This window comes from Ambystoma mexicanum, chromosome 7q (assembly GCF_040938575.1).
Source record: "Ambystoma mexicanum isolate Mex_15411 chromosome 7q, UKY_AmexF1_1, whole genome shotgun sequence".
NCBI lineage: Eukaryota > Metazoa > Chordata > Amphibia > Caudata > Ambystomatidae > Ambystoma > Ambystoma mexicanum.
This window is the reverse complement of record NC_090941.1, coordinates 981774829-981791189: the sequence shown is the minus strand read 5'-3', so window position 1 is coordinate 981791189 and position 16361 is coordinate 981774829. Positions and strand designations below refer to the sequence as shown.

At 42.7% G+C, this 16361-nt stretch overlaps 1 protein-coding gene across 3 annotated transcripts in view; it reads right to left on the bottom strand.

Moving 5' to 3' along the window:
- The window catches only part of P2RY2 (purinergic receptor P2Y2), a 289745-nt gene that overhangs the window by 76510 nt on the left and 196874 nt on the right, over nucleotides 1-16361 (bottom strand). Inside the window, exons 2-3 of one of the 3 annotated variants that reach the window (XM_069640100.1) lie at nucleotides 15404-15580; nucleotides 3713-3789 (exon numbers count right to left, since the gene is read on the bottom strand). The gene's annotated coding sequence lies outside the window, so the exon portion shown is untranslated. Of the gene's footprint in view, nucleotides 1-3712; nucleotides 3790-15403; nucleotides 15581-16361 lie in introns of those variants that run through there. The other 2 variants (XM_069640099.1, XM_069640101.1) reach the window with 2 other exon arrangements.

Sequence of the window (16361 nt, the reverse complement as noted above, 5' to 3'; positions counted from 1 at the left end):
CATCCCTCCGACTCCCTCTATGCTCTCCATTCCTATGGGGGAGACACAGATTTCTTCCCAGGGGGTCAACTTGATGGGTGATTCCGATCCTCCCCCGGTGGCTGTGGCAATGTTGCGGTTGGCAGACAGTATGCTACGGACGCGTATCCGCAGGTCGTCCCATCGCTTTCTGCATTGCTGTGGGTTGCGGGGTGCGGTCCCCACCGCACTTACCCGCTGTGCCACCAGGGCCCATATGGCCTTCTTGTTCGCAAGTGCCGTCCTGGTCATTTGCGTGGAGAAGACGGCGGCTGCATTCTCCTGGAGGGTCTCTGTGAGTACGGTGAGTTCCTCACGGGAGAAGTGGACCTGCCGCTTGCGGTCGCACGCTTTCTTCGCTACTTTTCCCATTTTTCTTGGTTTCACTAGGGTGGATGACGGGTTGGGATGTGTCTCAGGGTAGTATTTTTAATGGTTGTGTGGATTTAGTGGTTTTATAGGTGTACGGCGTGATGTTTCCCGTTCCGGGACCATGCTTTTACTTCCGTTTCCGTATATTTACGGTCACCGTACTTTCCGGTTGGCGCTCACTGCGGTGTCCGCTGGGATGGGTGGCGGTATTGCACCTAGGGCGCCGTACGGCGGCGGTCTGGGCCGTTTTGGGGTCATTTCCGCCATCGCGGACTTTGCACTTCCGCCATGGCGTGGTGCTCGTGCCCGATGGGTCGGAATGAGCCGCACTTTGCTCCATCGTGCAATGGCGGAAACGCTATTTACGCTGTGGCGGTCCGGTCAGTCACTTTCCGCCAGGGTCGTAATGAGGGCCAATGTGTTTCTAAGCGCTGCAAGGGAGGGAACAAAGGAAAATACAATGACATTCTTACAGGCCATGAACAGTAAGGATGTGAAATTAACTATCGTACTCGGTTTGACGACATTTCAGATAGTGGTATAGTCATTTTAGTCAGTATAGACATCTATATATTTCAGATATAGTCAAAGCGCAAGGGCGGTTCTCATATTTTCAAACAAGGTCCTCAATTGGGCATAAATTCTGTTCATCGGGCCTTACTGGGGCTGTACAATACTCACCAGAAAGGGAGTATATTTAAGTAGCCTTTCATGAAACCGGGACAGGTTTATGGTTCATATCTTCACACGTATGTGGTGGTACAAAGCTTTTATACAGAGACAAATTACCAACGCTGCAGTCTTGTCTGGAAATTGGCGTATTATGACCCACAGCAGCAATATCCAGTGTAAGGCCAGCAGAGGGAAACGGGTAGGAGTAAAGGGGCGGGTGAAAGGAGGAAACAATGGAAACAAACAAGGATTCAAGCGGAGGCGAGGTAGCAAAAGGACGGGAATGGTATTCTGTGCTAGGTTTGGAGCATGGTCATCCAACAAAACATCGTATCCTAGATCAGGGAGGCTGAAAATAGAAGTGGCAATTTCCAAAGGTGTCTGTAGGAGCTTTATCGTAGGTACCACCAGATGGGGAGTCCAGCTGGGAGCTTGCATTTTGAGCATGCATTTTCCTCAACATGGTTCAGAGCTTAGCCGCCACTGAAAAGATTGTTTTAAAGTAGCTCATCCCTTGCAGTGTAACTAAGGGAATGCGGTTTACAAGGCCGTCTACATCTGCAGGTGAGATCCTCAAGCAAGCATATCTTTGGAAGTTGAAAGTAAAACTGTTCTTTTGAAAAGCTCTTATCGATTGAATTCAAACGAAAAGCACACCTCAGAAAACTAACCATGGACAACAAAATAGCCATCAACCATATTCCCGATCTTAATGGAGGTAATATTTCCTCAACAGCAAAAGTACCCCAACGCCACAATCTCCTTGACAGAGGGCACACGTTCCCCTGATAATCCTCTGCCCGTGAAAGGTTTGGACTCTACCATCTAACGACATTGTTGCGCCAATCCATGCCTTATTAAATTCCATCTTGACCAACCACTCACAGCAGCTCAAATTCAAATCCTTCCATCCTGACCTATGTACGGTTGCCTACAGAGTTCCCAAAGGCTCCAATAAACTCCTGCATCATGTTCTGGCCAACATATAACTCTGTCCTTCTCCCGATGACCATTTACAAAATTTGCCAGTGTTAGTGCCAATCCTTAATTTAAACTATTTACTGCAACATAATTCCAGTTCAGAAGCTTCCATTATAACTAAAATGTCATTTAATATTTCTTAACCAAGTAGGTTTTTTAAATTGCATGTAGTTCGTAGGTCTAAATAGAATTAAAAAAGTTAAAGTATTATTCACTGCCAAAAATCTTTTTTTTTAATGGCACTAAAGCATTTAAAATATTTTTCAAATTGATCAGTTTTTAATTTTAGAAAGATAAAATTCATAGAACGAATCACATTAATGATAATGTTAGCTTTAACCATTTTAAAAATCCCGGCTAGGATAGAAATTTCCTTTTTTTTCTTCAAGTGTTTAAAAACGTCCTACAATTCTTAAAAAGCAAAGTTTAGGGAAAATGTGTACAAATTGCTACATGATTTCAAAAACAATACCAAGAGATTTTCCAGACGTAGGATTCAAATATTGGGTCTGTTGGTTTTTAAATGAGAAATGATGTAAAACAACATATTGTAGGTTTTAGGGCGAGGGTACTGTGGAGCAGTAGGATAGATGAAAAGGGTAGCATCTCATGACAAGGTTTATTTTTAATGAATGTCAAGCCTTCGGAGTAAGGGGGATAGATATGCAAGCTTTGTGAACGAACGAGGAGAAACAGTTTTGCCTGAACTAAAAAGGGTAAACTTTATTGAACGAGGGGCAGAGGAGAGGAAAAGCAGTCTGCACAGAAAACTTGCTTCAGTCTCCTGGTTTCTAGTCTTCTCTTCGTTCCATGCAGTAGGGGTGTTTTCTCCGACCAGTCCTCTTAGTCCTTGTATGCCCGCGGTAGTCGTTTTCTTCAACTCGCTTGACACGACGTCTGTCCTGTAAAGAGTAGAACGTCTTTCTCTTAGTTCAGGGTCAGTTATCGGTTTTATTGGGGGAGAGAGCCGTTAACAGCCAATCACTGTTGATCTTGTTCATGCCTCTACATACACCCCTAGTGGCCTCGGCCCCTTTCCTCCTCATAGCGGGTTTCCATGCTGCCTCGCCACCATGCGTATCCCTGCAGGTGACTCAGGGTCTCAGGACACCGAGGTCCGGGGAACAGAGGTCCTGGGAATGCTGATAAGTAAGAAAGGAACTGCCACCGGAGAATGACAGGGGGTTGTGGGTGACAGCGAAAACGGCAATGGAGTGCGTGTTCTCTGGATGTTGTCGGGAGGTAAACTCCGACAACGTCCCTCTTCATCAAGCCCCTTTGGATTCACCAAGACTTCCCTCGATCCGGGATAGGCTTCCCAGGCTATAGCTCCCTCACTACTGGGATGCGGCTCTCTGGTGACACGGGTATTGTCACACTGTGAAAAAGAGGATTGGGTGTTGGGGTTAATCCCATTTGTAATACAGGGTGTGTAAAGTAAGGGGTAATTCGTATTAAAAATGAAAACAAAAGAAAACAGACTTTTGTTTTAAAGAGTTGTAACGTTATTGCCAGCAGAACATAACATTCTTAAATTAATTATAATAAAAGGGTACCGACAACATTTGAACCAAAGGAACTGAAAAAGGCGTTGCTATGAAATAATGTGAGTAATAGCAAGACTTGATGCCCATTTGTCCTTGCTACCCTCTCCTGACATATCCCTTACCCTATTAGTTTGCATGGTGAAGTTGGCCGGAGCAGAGTGGGAAGTCCCCCTTCTTCCCCGTTTCTTCTTATATCTGCCTAGAGAAACAGGGAAGAAGTTGATGGCATCAGCATATGAAGGCAGGCATGGCATTCTGCACTGTGCAATAAGAGTGTTTATAACAGCAACCAGTGTGAGTTCTCATGAAATCATGATGCCACAATCCCAGGTTTATAGGAATGCTTATTTATTTGTAGAAGGCTCATTGAATAGTGTAATTGGTATTTGGACAAATTTCAGTGAAGATGGGTTTTGCCTTGAAAGATAACAGGTGGGGGCTGGATGGAGGGGCTGTCTTATGTCTTGTCTTCTGTTGCATTCATGCTGTCGTCAGTTGAACACAGCCGTGCAGTAATAAAAGCAATAGTCTTATAAGGGGAAAAGCATATTTGTTAGAGCACAAAGGTGAGAGCTGATGTGGGACCACAGTGGACAGAAGGGTGAGAAGTACCAAGGGTGGCCCCAGATTGGGAGGAATATGGAGAAGGCCATGATGTAGGTGAATCAAGGTTTGCTCCAGTTTTAGATTTTCTGAATTAGGTAGTAGGTGCGGTTGTGGGGTAGTTTCAGCCCCACAACAAAAGGAAACTGTGTCTGGCTGACTGGGCCCTAAAAATGCAGAAATACTAATTTGAAAGCACACTGTTGACTGGCACACTAGACAGGCCAGCATGGACATCTCAACACTGCCAAATACTTGAACTGTGTTGTCAGAAAAAGGAGGAATAAAATTAAGTGTGCACTCAGTTTGACTGACAAGGATATAAAGAAAGGAGGCCTAACTTACATTACAGGCTATTGAGACACTGAAATGCATTTTTCCCAAAGAGAAAACTGTCATAGAAACAAATACATTTGGCAGTTTGGGTTGAAAGGAACTGTTAATAGAGGAAACCTCCTGGTCTGGACAGTTCAAAGGTATATTATAATGGGAAGTTGGACATTGATGGTCTGATGCAAGATATTAAAGCAGGCCTCCCATGTAAAGTAATTGCAACATTCTGAAAAACCTGTTTCCTGTGCATGAAGAAAAGCTTTTAGCCCAAAAGACATTTTTCTCATGAGATTTAAAGGACCAAAACTGCACCTCATACCCCATCAGATGCAAGGGTCACACTCTGCTCTTTTCTTTATCTAAGAATGTCTTTGAAGCTGCAGAGCCAGGAAAGTGCTGCAGTTTATTCCAGACTAAAGTTTTATGAGGTGAACAGATGACCACTGTGAAAACATGAGACCCAGCTAATAGGGGTAAACTCGTAAAAATACAGAGAATTATAATTCGATTCCTGTTGAAGTCCAGGGTCTGATTGACAACTGACATGTTACAGCGACTGCCACATGAGCAAGGGGCAGAATTATACTCTCTGATCAAGTAAAATAAGGACCCAAATGGGCATTAGCCCTGGGAAAAGAATGTAAATGACTTTAGGGCTGGCAGAATAACCAAATAAACAGATGGCCCTGACCAATGTGCAAGTATGAAGAAAAGAAATATAATGTGCAATTAAAGTTAAAATATGCATGTCATTATTTTTACATAGGATTGTATGGAGGATCACAGCTTGGCCATTATCTCAGGAACTGTAATTCTAACAGATATCATTCAAATATCTATGGAAAGATCATGGAAAGCTCTATCTAAAGATTCCACTCTCATAGGAATTCGACTTTGGGTACTGAAGTTACAAGCTGAAATGTGATGATAGCTTCCCAGAAAATGTCGCAAAGTGTAGATTCGGGGACATGATAGCTTATTGAATTAGATATCTGTATATAAAATCTTGTGTTGGTAACTGATATATTTGTTGAATAAGTTACAAAAATCTGCCATTTGAACCTGCAACATCGTGCCGATGTCAGATACATTTCATTAAGTACGGCATGGTCAGACACATTCAGACATGTATATTTTATGATGCTATTTTTGCATATTGAAAGGATTTGCCATGTTATAGATTTTGCTGTAACTGTAAAATTGTTCAGAAGGATAATTCAAGGGGGTGAAGTCAAACTCTTAAGAACGAGGCTTAGTAACTAAATGAACCAATCCAAAGAGAAGAGGCTTGACTTTGTTTAGGGAGAAGAAAATAGATGCCCAATCATAATTAATAGCCAATGAGCTAATCCCTCCTAATTGGGATATTTTGGTGGAGTGGTTAAAGATTTATAAGGGGACACACAATGGGAAAGAGGGAGAGCTGTCTGAAATCATATGAGTGGGAACTGCTAGAACAATTGCTGGAGAACTAAAATTTCCTGGGAGGTGGATTAAACAAGGAGGAATAGTAAAATCTGGATGGAACCTAGAGATGCAAATAAAGGGATAACATCTTCAGGTCTCCATGACTGAACCTGGAGAGGCCGTCTAACCAAGCCCCTCTGTTTCCCCTGAGTATCCAGAATCCCTGATGTCTTTTCCTCAGCACATACCCCAGAGATATTTGTAAGTAAACTTGTCCAACCAAATTAGAGCGCTGCATGTATGAAATTGCCTTTGCCAATAAAAAGGTTTTGCATGATATTCAAATTAAACTTCATGCAAAGTATATTACCAAGAGTTTGATCCGATCAAGTTTCAAAGTGCTACATGTTCTTTAAAGTAAACCCAATGCAAAGTATATTAGGAAGTTAAATTGTTCCATCATGTCCAGGGTGCTGTACAATTCTGTACATTGGATACTCTGTGAGTGACCCATATATCTGAAGTATTCTATAGACCTGTATTTCGATGTAACCAGGGTGGCAATAACCAAAGAAGGTAAAGTATACCTGTTGTGGGTTTAAAGAGTCTGTGATCTGTGTTATCCTAAACCAACTGGTGTATTCAATTCATGTGAAAAGTGAATTGTAAGGAAAGAAAAGCATTTGGGCCACAGATTGAGGTGGTGCGTCTTGTGATTTGTGCAAATATTCATTTTCTAATGTATTCATAAATATATATTCTTTCAACACACCAGCCTGATTCATGGTGTATCTATTGCACAGGGTGCGTGCTGCAGTGGAGTGAAATGATTCAGGGGCAAGGGCTAGTGAAAGATCTGCAATGATCGTTGCCCTTATACAGTGTTCATGAATTTCTCAGGATTTGTTCCAGTACAAACCTTTGAAAATCAGGGCCAATTTAGACAAATTCACAAAAAGGCACATTGCACCCCACAAATCTGCACTCGCATTTAGCATCCCCACTTATCATAGGGGAGGTGCAAAGGGCACACTGCTACCCCTCACATGCATATTTAAGCTTCCGGTACATTCTCGACTTCTAAGTATGTATTGGCTGTGTGTGGTATGTGGACAGGGCAGTCCAGTGAGGCTGGCTTGCTTACACCTCTCTCTAAAAGACCTCCCATTGAAGTAAAGGGCACTGTCTGCTACTTGCAAGGGGCTGTCCAGTGAAATGAAGCTCACTGCGTTTCTTGTAGCGGCCTGTCCAGTGAAGTGAAGCTCAGTGTGCTTGTCTTTGAGGGGCCTGTCCAGTTAAGTGAAGCTCACTGTGTGTTTCTTGCATGGGCCTGTACAGAGAGGATCACTGGGCTTTTCTTTGAGGGGCCTGTCCAGTGAAGTGAAGCACACTGTGCATTTCTTTTAGGGGGCCTTGCCCAGTGAAGTGGAGTTCACTGTGCTTGTCTTTGAAGGGCTCTGTCCAGTGAAGTGACGCTCACTATGCTGTTCTTTGAGGGGCCTGTCCAGTGAAGAGAAGCTCATTGTGCATTTCTTGCAGGGGCCTGTACAGAGAAGATTGATGTGACTTTCTTTGAGGGGCTTTGTCCAGTGAATTGAATCTCACTATGCTGCTCTTAGAGGGGCCTGTCCAGTGAAGCGAAGGTCACTGTGTTTGCCTTTGAGGGACCTGCCCAGTTAAGTGAAGCTCACTGTGCTTGTCCTTGAGGGGCCTGCACAGTGAAGTGAAGATCACTGTGTGTTTCTTGGAAGGGCATGTACAGTGAAGCCCACTGAGCTTCTCTTTGAGGGACCGGCCAGTGAACTGAAGCTCGTTGTGCTGTTGTTCGAGGGGCCTGTCCAATGAAGCAAAGTTCACTGTGCTTATCCTTGAGGGGCCTGGCCAGTGAAGTGAAGATTACTGTGTATTTCTTGGAAGGGCCTGTACAGTGAAGCTAACTGTGCTTTTCTTGCAGGGCATTGTCCAGTGAATTGTAACACACTGTGCTGTTCATTAAGGCCCTTTCCAGTGAATTGAAGCTCACATTGCTGGTCTTTGACGGTGATATGTAATTGTGAGTGATTTTCAGAAAATTACCTGTGGGATTGATTATACTGATTTCTAAATGGTCAGCCGAATTGACCAATGAAGTTTTAGTTTGTTTGAACTTTAAGAACACATTCCCAGTCTGATTAATTAATCTTTTATAACACGCTTAACACGAGACCAGTCTCTAAGCGTGGGACCGAGATTCGAACCGTGTTCCTCTGCATTGCCTTGCTTCAAAGACAACTGCGTTGCCCCTGAGTATATCTGATCTCGGGGTCTATGTTGCAAACGTCTGCCTGTGGTCTAGGAACCAGTCTGTGCTCAAGTGACTGTGTGGTCTCCATCTCTGTGCTCCAGGTGTGCCACTTGGGTACCTCTGTGAATTAAGCAATTGCCGCTGTGATCTGAAACTCACCTGTAGCTAAGAGGCTTGACTCCTGCTGGGGCCTAACCAGTCCTTCATCCTGCCAAGGTCTAATAACTGGGTAATATTAATTCAGTAATGGCAACACCTGTCATTCGCAGTTCTTCATATGATCATTATGCAATATCTGTGCTCTAAATAGCTGGCCGCTGTCATTGCCCAATGTATGTGCTCCAGCCAGCTTCAGAGGTCTGCATGTGCCTCGGGCATCTGTCTGTGTTCAAGGACATCATTTGTGCTCCCATTGTTTCATTTCTTTACTCAGGATGTCTGTGTGCACTTCGTCTCTGCCTTTGCCCCAGCTGTCTGCCTGAGGTACTGTATCCCAGATTCAGGTGTGTGTTCACTGTCTGTACTCCATCATCTGTGCTGCAGGTGTCTCTTTTGCGCCAGGTGTTTCATGGAATGAGTTATCCTCTTTCCATGGTTATGCTCCCAGGAGTCTTCCACCAGGCAGTAACAACTTGCCCTGGGAACCAAAATGGCCCTTACGCAAATACATATTGCATTAAAGTGATCAATTGCTCCGGGTGAGCACTGTTGTAAAGGTGTACAGTGCCAGGCCAAGTTAATGTAATATGGCAGGTGCCTGTTAGTGCTTACGTTTCCTCCTTTTGTTAGCCTGTGCCCCATACACCTGCCTGATCTTGGTGTCTGGCTCTGTAGGATATGTTTCTTTGTTTCGTATGTGCGCTCGAGAGTTTATAAACAATTAAGCCCAGCCCTCTTCACCATCCAGCAAATCACATGTGTGCCTCTTTCTACCTCTAGTACGCAAAATGTTGTGGATACGGATATGCAAATTAACAAGGGGGGGTCCTGGGAGTCCCTCTGCCAGACATTAGTCCTGGTTACAAGAGACTTTCCCAGAGTCTTTAGCTCACTATCTTTCACAGAGAAGAAATAACCCAAACATATCAGTCTTTGTCCTTCCCTGGGGCAGTGCAGCACCGAAATGGTAGGCAATTAATCTCTGAACAAGAGTACCAACAGCAACCCCAGACACGTTTTTCGGTCTGGTTGGACCTCATCAGTAGGGTGGAGTTGTACCTCTCTAAGAATAGTGAGCAAGGGGTCCACGTCTGGATTCCCCCAGTAACTTAGGGTGAGACCCAAAGTTACTTAAATATGCAAATTAACAAGGGGGGTCCTGGGAGTCCCTCTGCCAGATATTAGTCCTGGTTACGAGGGACGTACCCAGAGTCTACACATATTCCATTGGACAACAAAGACAGAATTAATCTAACAGCAAAGGGGAGTCAGAAACGAAGGAGAAGAGTGGTCAGCTTTGATGATGGATGGAGAGTAAGGGGAAAAACGTAGAGAAGGGAACATTTGAAAATCCTTTTTTTGTCTTACAGTAAACATTAGGAATGTGGAAAGCATCAGGCTTTCTCAATGAGACTAAAGTTCAAGATGTTTCAGAGAAACAGGGCAATTGTATAGATGTATTTGTTGTTTTGCCCGTTCAATAGCATGGTTCATCTTTCTTCAGGTTCCATTTGTCGCGATGAAAGATTGAAAAAAGCACCAAAATCATTCTCTTTGGCTGGAGAGTAGCAAGTGACATTACCTTCGTTTTGTTGATGTTGATGGACAGTTTGTTTAGTTTCATGTATCCACTTAAAGAAGTGAGGCTGGTTTGTAGTCCTGTTGTTGTCTTCTCAAGAAGGATAATGTCATCTGCATAGAGCATCACTGGAAGTGGGATGCAGTTGATCTTGTGAGGGTTTGTTGCAGTGCTGAGTAGATGTTCATCAATGTCAGCCGTGAATAGGTTGTACAAGGTTGAGGCAAGTGGGCAGCCTTGTTTTTGTCCGTTTGTCATGAGGATGGCTGATGTAGTTGCACCTGCTTCGATAATTTAACTGTGATCGATGTTTCGGAGTAGAGAAGTTTGATTGGTTCTAAGATGTTTTTTGGACATTTCCATGCCTCCAGTTTTGTCCATAGTTTGTGCCTTGATATGGTATCAAAGGTCATGTGTAGGTCAATGAAAGCCGCATATACGGTAGTATGATTTTTGATGGCTTCATGTTTAATTAGGTTAATCAGGAGGAGATTGATGTTAGTTCCGACGTTTGATGTAAATCCTGTTTGCCTGACAAATCCTTTTAATCAGAATGCAGGAGGGTCTCATGTGCTCTGAGCCAGCAAGTTAAAAGTTAACGATATATACAAGGGATGTTATCTGGCTTATACTACACCACCCTCCACCCCCTCGAGCCAATGTTGTCCACATGGGGAAGTCCTTGCCAATTCCAACAGTAATGAAAAACATAAGGAGCATTAAAGGTGACTCTGCACTGTGACTCTCACCATTGTTGTACCTTGCCACACTTGCATTTCACTAACCAGAATCAGGAATGTCATTTAGGGGTCACCAGGGGTCGCATGTGCGACCCGTGAGGTCTCCCTCGCTACCCCTAAAAAAAAAATATTTTTTCATTTTTCCAAATTGAAGCTCCTGGGCTGTGGCTAATGTCATGTGGCTCTTTGTTTCTCGAGTGCTGGCTTTCTTGTTCAGGCTTCTTTAAAAAACAGGGGGTTCCACAAGTGTAACACTTTGAGCAGTGACACTAAATAAGAAAGAATAGGAATAACATATAATGGGTCTTTCTGGAATTCCATACAATAATTGGTAGACTCATTAAAGGTTTATTTCAGGCACATTTCAGGGGGTGAGTCACTGATTTAATCTGTTCTCAAATACCTCAAATTCACAATGCAGACACAATCCTCCAAAAAGCATTTACAGTAGAATACGCATCTATTATCACTATGTATTTTGCTTTTTACAAGTTGCAGTTAAATAGCTTATGGATCCCATCTGTACTCAGAAATGTCAGTGTAAATTAGGTACTGATTGGCGGTATGCTTGGAAAATGGGCAGCGGAAAGAGAAATGGATTAAACTTCCATATACGCCAATACTCCAAAAACTCTGCTTGATTCCATTTTATTTTTAAGCACGAACGCGGCACTGCAGAAGTATTTTGTTCCAAGAGTAAAGTCATGTGAATTAAATGGATGTATACTAATTGACCTTTTCACAATTGACCTCGGCAGAATTGACCTTGGGAGAATTGACCTAATTTAAAAGGTCAATTAGGACATAAATGCCGGGGGAAACCCCCCACAACTCCCCAACCAATCCCCTTATATTATTTATAATCCAAAACCAACCCAGTTCATATACAAAATAACTAAAATAACAAAGGTCAATTGTGCAGAAGGTCAATTAGGACCACTATAATTAGGTCAATTAGGACAAAAGGTCAATTGTAAAAGGTCCATTTGGGTAATACAAATTAAATCAATGTTGACCAACATCCTCTCCCTGGCTCTACTGGATGATCCACCTACTTTCCTTATAGTGATGTTTGCTGATGAAAGGTATGAAGAACGCAGCGTCACCCGCTTAATTCAGTTACCCCCTGATTTCCTGTGGGAAACCACCAAAGGCATACACTTATTGAATATTATTAGTGAGAACATTTTCATATTTTACTAAAGGAAGCGTCTTCTCTAGTCATTCTGCTTATTACAAATTATTTTATAGAATACACTTGGAATAGAATAATTTTGCACAGCATCAGGATTGATCTTAAATTTTAAACTTTAGTTTTAATTTACATTTTATTATGATTTGCCTTAATGTGGTATCTGGTATTGATTTGCTAATAGAGGCTTTTGTAAAGACGCAACCCAGAAATTGAGCTACTTTTGACTTTGAGTATATTAGGAGAGCTTCATTTTGAAAGTTCAAGATTTGCTGAATGACAGGATAGCAGAAAGAGGTTTCCAATGCCCAGATGAAGGTTTCCACTTTGTTGACAATTTAATGAGAGGTGGGTCAGCACAGACAACAGGTTGCATGGGTGGGTTCAGGTTCACTGCACATGAAGACTTTTCAAATTTTAGAATTATATGTGATCAATAAAGATAAGTCAATGGGCCCCACAACTATTCGATACTCATTGTGTGTGGACGTTGTCCAATGGCTGATTCAGAGAACGTTCACCTGCGTAGGGAGCTAGGCAGTCTGTAGGCAGTCTGTTGAGTCAAGGGTGAGCGCTAATGGCATTTGGGTACATTTCCTTATCTAAATATATAAGTTTTCAATATTTTGCACTCTTTATTGAATCCACCCTCAAGACAAAGGGGCAAAGATACAGGGTGTGGGGTTCCATAGATACGAGCCATGTACATGCAATGATCTCACTCCGCAATGTGTGTATATCACTGCATGGGCAATGGAGAATCTTTGGAGGGAAACTCAGCCGTCATTAAGAGAGGAAGACATTCGTAGCTTTGTGCATGGCCATGTAGAATTTGCAAATGATGCAGAACATTTTGCATTGCACCTTGCAGGCAGTGTGGAGATTTCATGGTTGCAGGCCAGATAGAGGCGTGCTGCAGAATTAGGAGTTCTTTGCACTTTTGCAAGCTTTTTACTTCAGGGATTCCCCTCTAACACTACAACACCATTCTCTGAGGCTGCACATATTCGGGAGTCTCCATCATGATTTCTTGTAGGTTCAAAGATATCATGTAGTTACATTTATATAGCTGTAAAATCCTGTTGCAGAGAGCATTGAAATGCAATGCAGAGAATTTCCTCCCTGCTCTGAAATCAGGGCTGCATTATTACCCATTGTGTGGTTCAAGGTGTTTTTGACTTCAAATCCCATTATACCTACCCAGAATACTCAGTCATAAAGGATCATGGGAATTGAAGTCCAAAACATCTAGAGAGCACATTGTGAGTAGCCTTCAGAAGATCACTTGCTTCCAAATCTTAGGAATGAGAAGCGTAAGGAAGGCATAGTATCAAAGTAAAACAGACACAAATGACCACATTTCAAGGGTATTTATTGAACTTCATCAAGGGTGTTGTAAATGCCTATCTAAACCTAAATCTAAGGATGGCAGCAAGCTACGACCATCAAAAAATAATGACGCAATCCTAGTGGAGTGGAGTCAAAATAAAAGGCCCTATACTAAAAATCCCATTGGCAATCCTTACCGCTAATTTAAAAATAGTGTGGGGAAATGTTCATGAAAAAGAAAGAAGTGTTCACAAAATGTTAATTCCGGAGGTTCAGGCTGTTGGCCTCCCTTCCCCAAGTTTTCAGCATGGGACAAGGCGGTTCACTCATGCATAGCACACTCTTGGGCTTCTTTGGCACAAGGGCACGGTTCCATTACCAACATCAGGGCCTTCTGTGCCCAAGTCTCTTAAGTTATCAAAGTCTCTTGATTCAGAGGGCCTGATGTACCAAAACAACACAAAGTTCCTTTACAAGAATTCAAGTCAGGTGATTCACTCTTCACCTTCGATCCCCCTCAGCTGGGCTCAGATCCCATTTCTACCACAATCTTTAGTTTGGATCCCCCTATTCCGGGCTCAGATCCTCTTCTCCAATGCTTATAGGATATCTTTTTTCTTGGGTGACTCACGGTACACCCTGGACCCCCCTCAGCAGGGCTCGGACTCCTTTTACACAATTTGTCTACCTCAGCCGGGCTCAGGCGAATTACAGTTCATATTACCTATCAAAGACTTCCGAATGGGCACAGGGTTTGGCTTGACCCATTGCAGGACCACTTCGATTTGACAGTTCACAATTTTACACTCTCAGTGGATACCTAATAGAGACCTTCAAATGAGCACCTAGATGGTGCCGGACCACTCCGTATATGGCATCTACCTTGGTTTCAAAAGTTCAGTCACTCCTTGGATATTCAATTATATTTGCGTCCCTCATCACATACGCCTTACGTTTAGTTCTTTGCAGATTTCTTAATAGGATGTTGCCGCTTGCAACATTGTTTCTAACACAGACCGGTCTGCTATCCTTCTCCCTGACTCACCAGCTGTGCTGACTTTACTGGAGCTTTTTTTTCATAGCAGCCAAGGACAGTACCACAGCGGCAATCATTCCTCCCTGCCTGGGCTATCGATGCGTGAGAGCCCCGGGTACCTTCAACACACAATGCAACTTTCTTCAGCATAATTCCTTGTTTTATGTTTCTTATTCTTGAGGGCTTGTGAAAGAAGTGGTTTTCTTCCTCTGAAAAGGCCAAGGGCAATTCCCTCCTTGCAACCCTTTCTGGTCTTGCGTCTTTCTCCTCATATTAAACTGCCATCTCGGAGCTGCTGCTTGCTCGTGTGTTTTGCCTTGCTCAGAGTGTGCTCTCGTGTTCCGTCTTTTATCCGTATGAGGAAGTGTGATGGAACTTGTGTGTGTGTAATTAGCAGTAATTGCCTGACTCGCCTGACCCTTGTGTTGGGACATGTCAGGTATATGGCTCGGGTGTTAGAGCGTTTTCTCTCACAGTGAGCTGTCTGTGAAAAGGTGTTTCTGTCAGGAAAGGGGGGGTGTTGAGTTCCTAGGTATCCTATTTGGTAGGATGGGGAAAAGGTGTATTGGGAAGGGGATACTGCGTCTCCTCCTGCACTGGTCCAGCCCCAGGAACTGGATCCAAAAGAGATGGCTGTGTCCTACCCACCTGGATGGCAGAACCCCGGGGACCAGTGGGTGAGACATCTTCAGGTTTCTCACAGAAGATTCTGGTGCCCCCACCTCAAGACAAGAGAGGAACCACGACCAACCTTTAGAATAACGATTGGCAAAAGGTGATTATAGACACATCAGACAAATAGGAAATTAGACTTCCTGCTTAGGTAAAAATCCATTGTTATGTAAGATTGTGTACCAGCTCTTCTTGGGTGTGATTCCTAAACAACCAAATGTAATTGCATCACAAATGTGAATTATTCCTCCATTTTATGACTTATTTCCTGTATCCTGTTGATGTACCCAAAAAGTACTGAATGGAAAGCTATGAAGTAATCAAGTCTATTTTTGGTGGGCATCTCGCATGTCATTTCTTGACTTGCCAATGCCAATACAGAACTGAACCAGCCATTTGCACATAAGTCATGTTTCAGCCCAGACACAAGTCCTGGAAATCAAGGACAGTTCACTGATGACACCCAACAAAGTACTCACTCATACTCGTTTGTCTTCTTTGTCTTTACTGCTGAGTGTTCCTCTCCTTCTTGTGCACAGTCTCATATCCATTCTTTTGCTCCAATGGCGCCTAAACTCTTGAATACTCTTCCTCTTTATGCATGTGCTTTTCCTATGCTTTGCACTTTCTGCTGAATTCTACTGCAGATGCACTCTCTATAATGGAATAACACAAATAAATTAAAAAGTATTCTGTGAATTATTCAAGGGCAATGAACTAAATAAAAACAATGAACAGCACATGATAAAGCTAGTCTATTATAAATGATTTGCATTCATGAATACTTAGTCTTCCATTAAAACAATTGGATTTACTTTGTGAACTCCACATTTTGTCTGTGTGCAGATGCAATGCTAACAAAACAGCACATTTTCAAATTGATAAAAAAACCTAACATGTATAAATACTTTCTATTGTATGTTTGAAGCAGGCCACGTAAATACAATGTTCGCACATTTGTACATTTTGGTTTTGATTCCATGTATATTTTGCTTTGAAAATAAAATACAGATAAAGCCACTGAGTGCACATTATACTGGTATACATGACTAAGTGATTTGTCTGTAATGTTTGCTATTCACAATATGAATTGTATGAGCAGAGAAATATCTAAAGGACACATTCAGACAGGGTGTGCTTGGTGGAGTTAGTCTAGGTGTCCTGTGTATGGGGTTCAGGGAAAAATGCAAATGTTGTACAGTAAGAAAGCTGAGAAATGTAAGTAAGTTGATCTAAAGGGAGAATGCTAAATGTGTTTACTTGAGGGAACTAGGCCTTAGCCAGAAAAAGAAGCCATCTTGCATAATGTGAATGTAGACAAAATGGAAACCAATGGCTTTACAATTTAACAATGCATTTTCCTTCACTTTTGAAACTGCTGCACCAGCACAATTATTTAGAGGAACGCTTACACTGCCAAAATTATACTGAAATGGT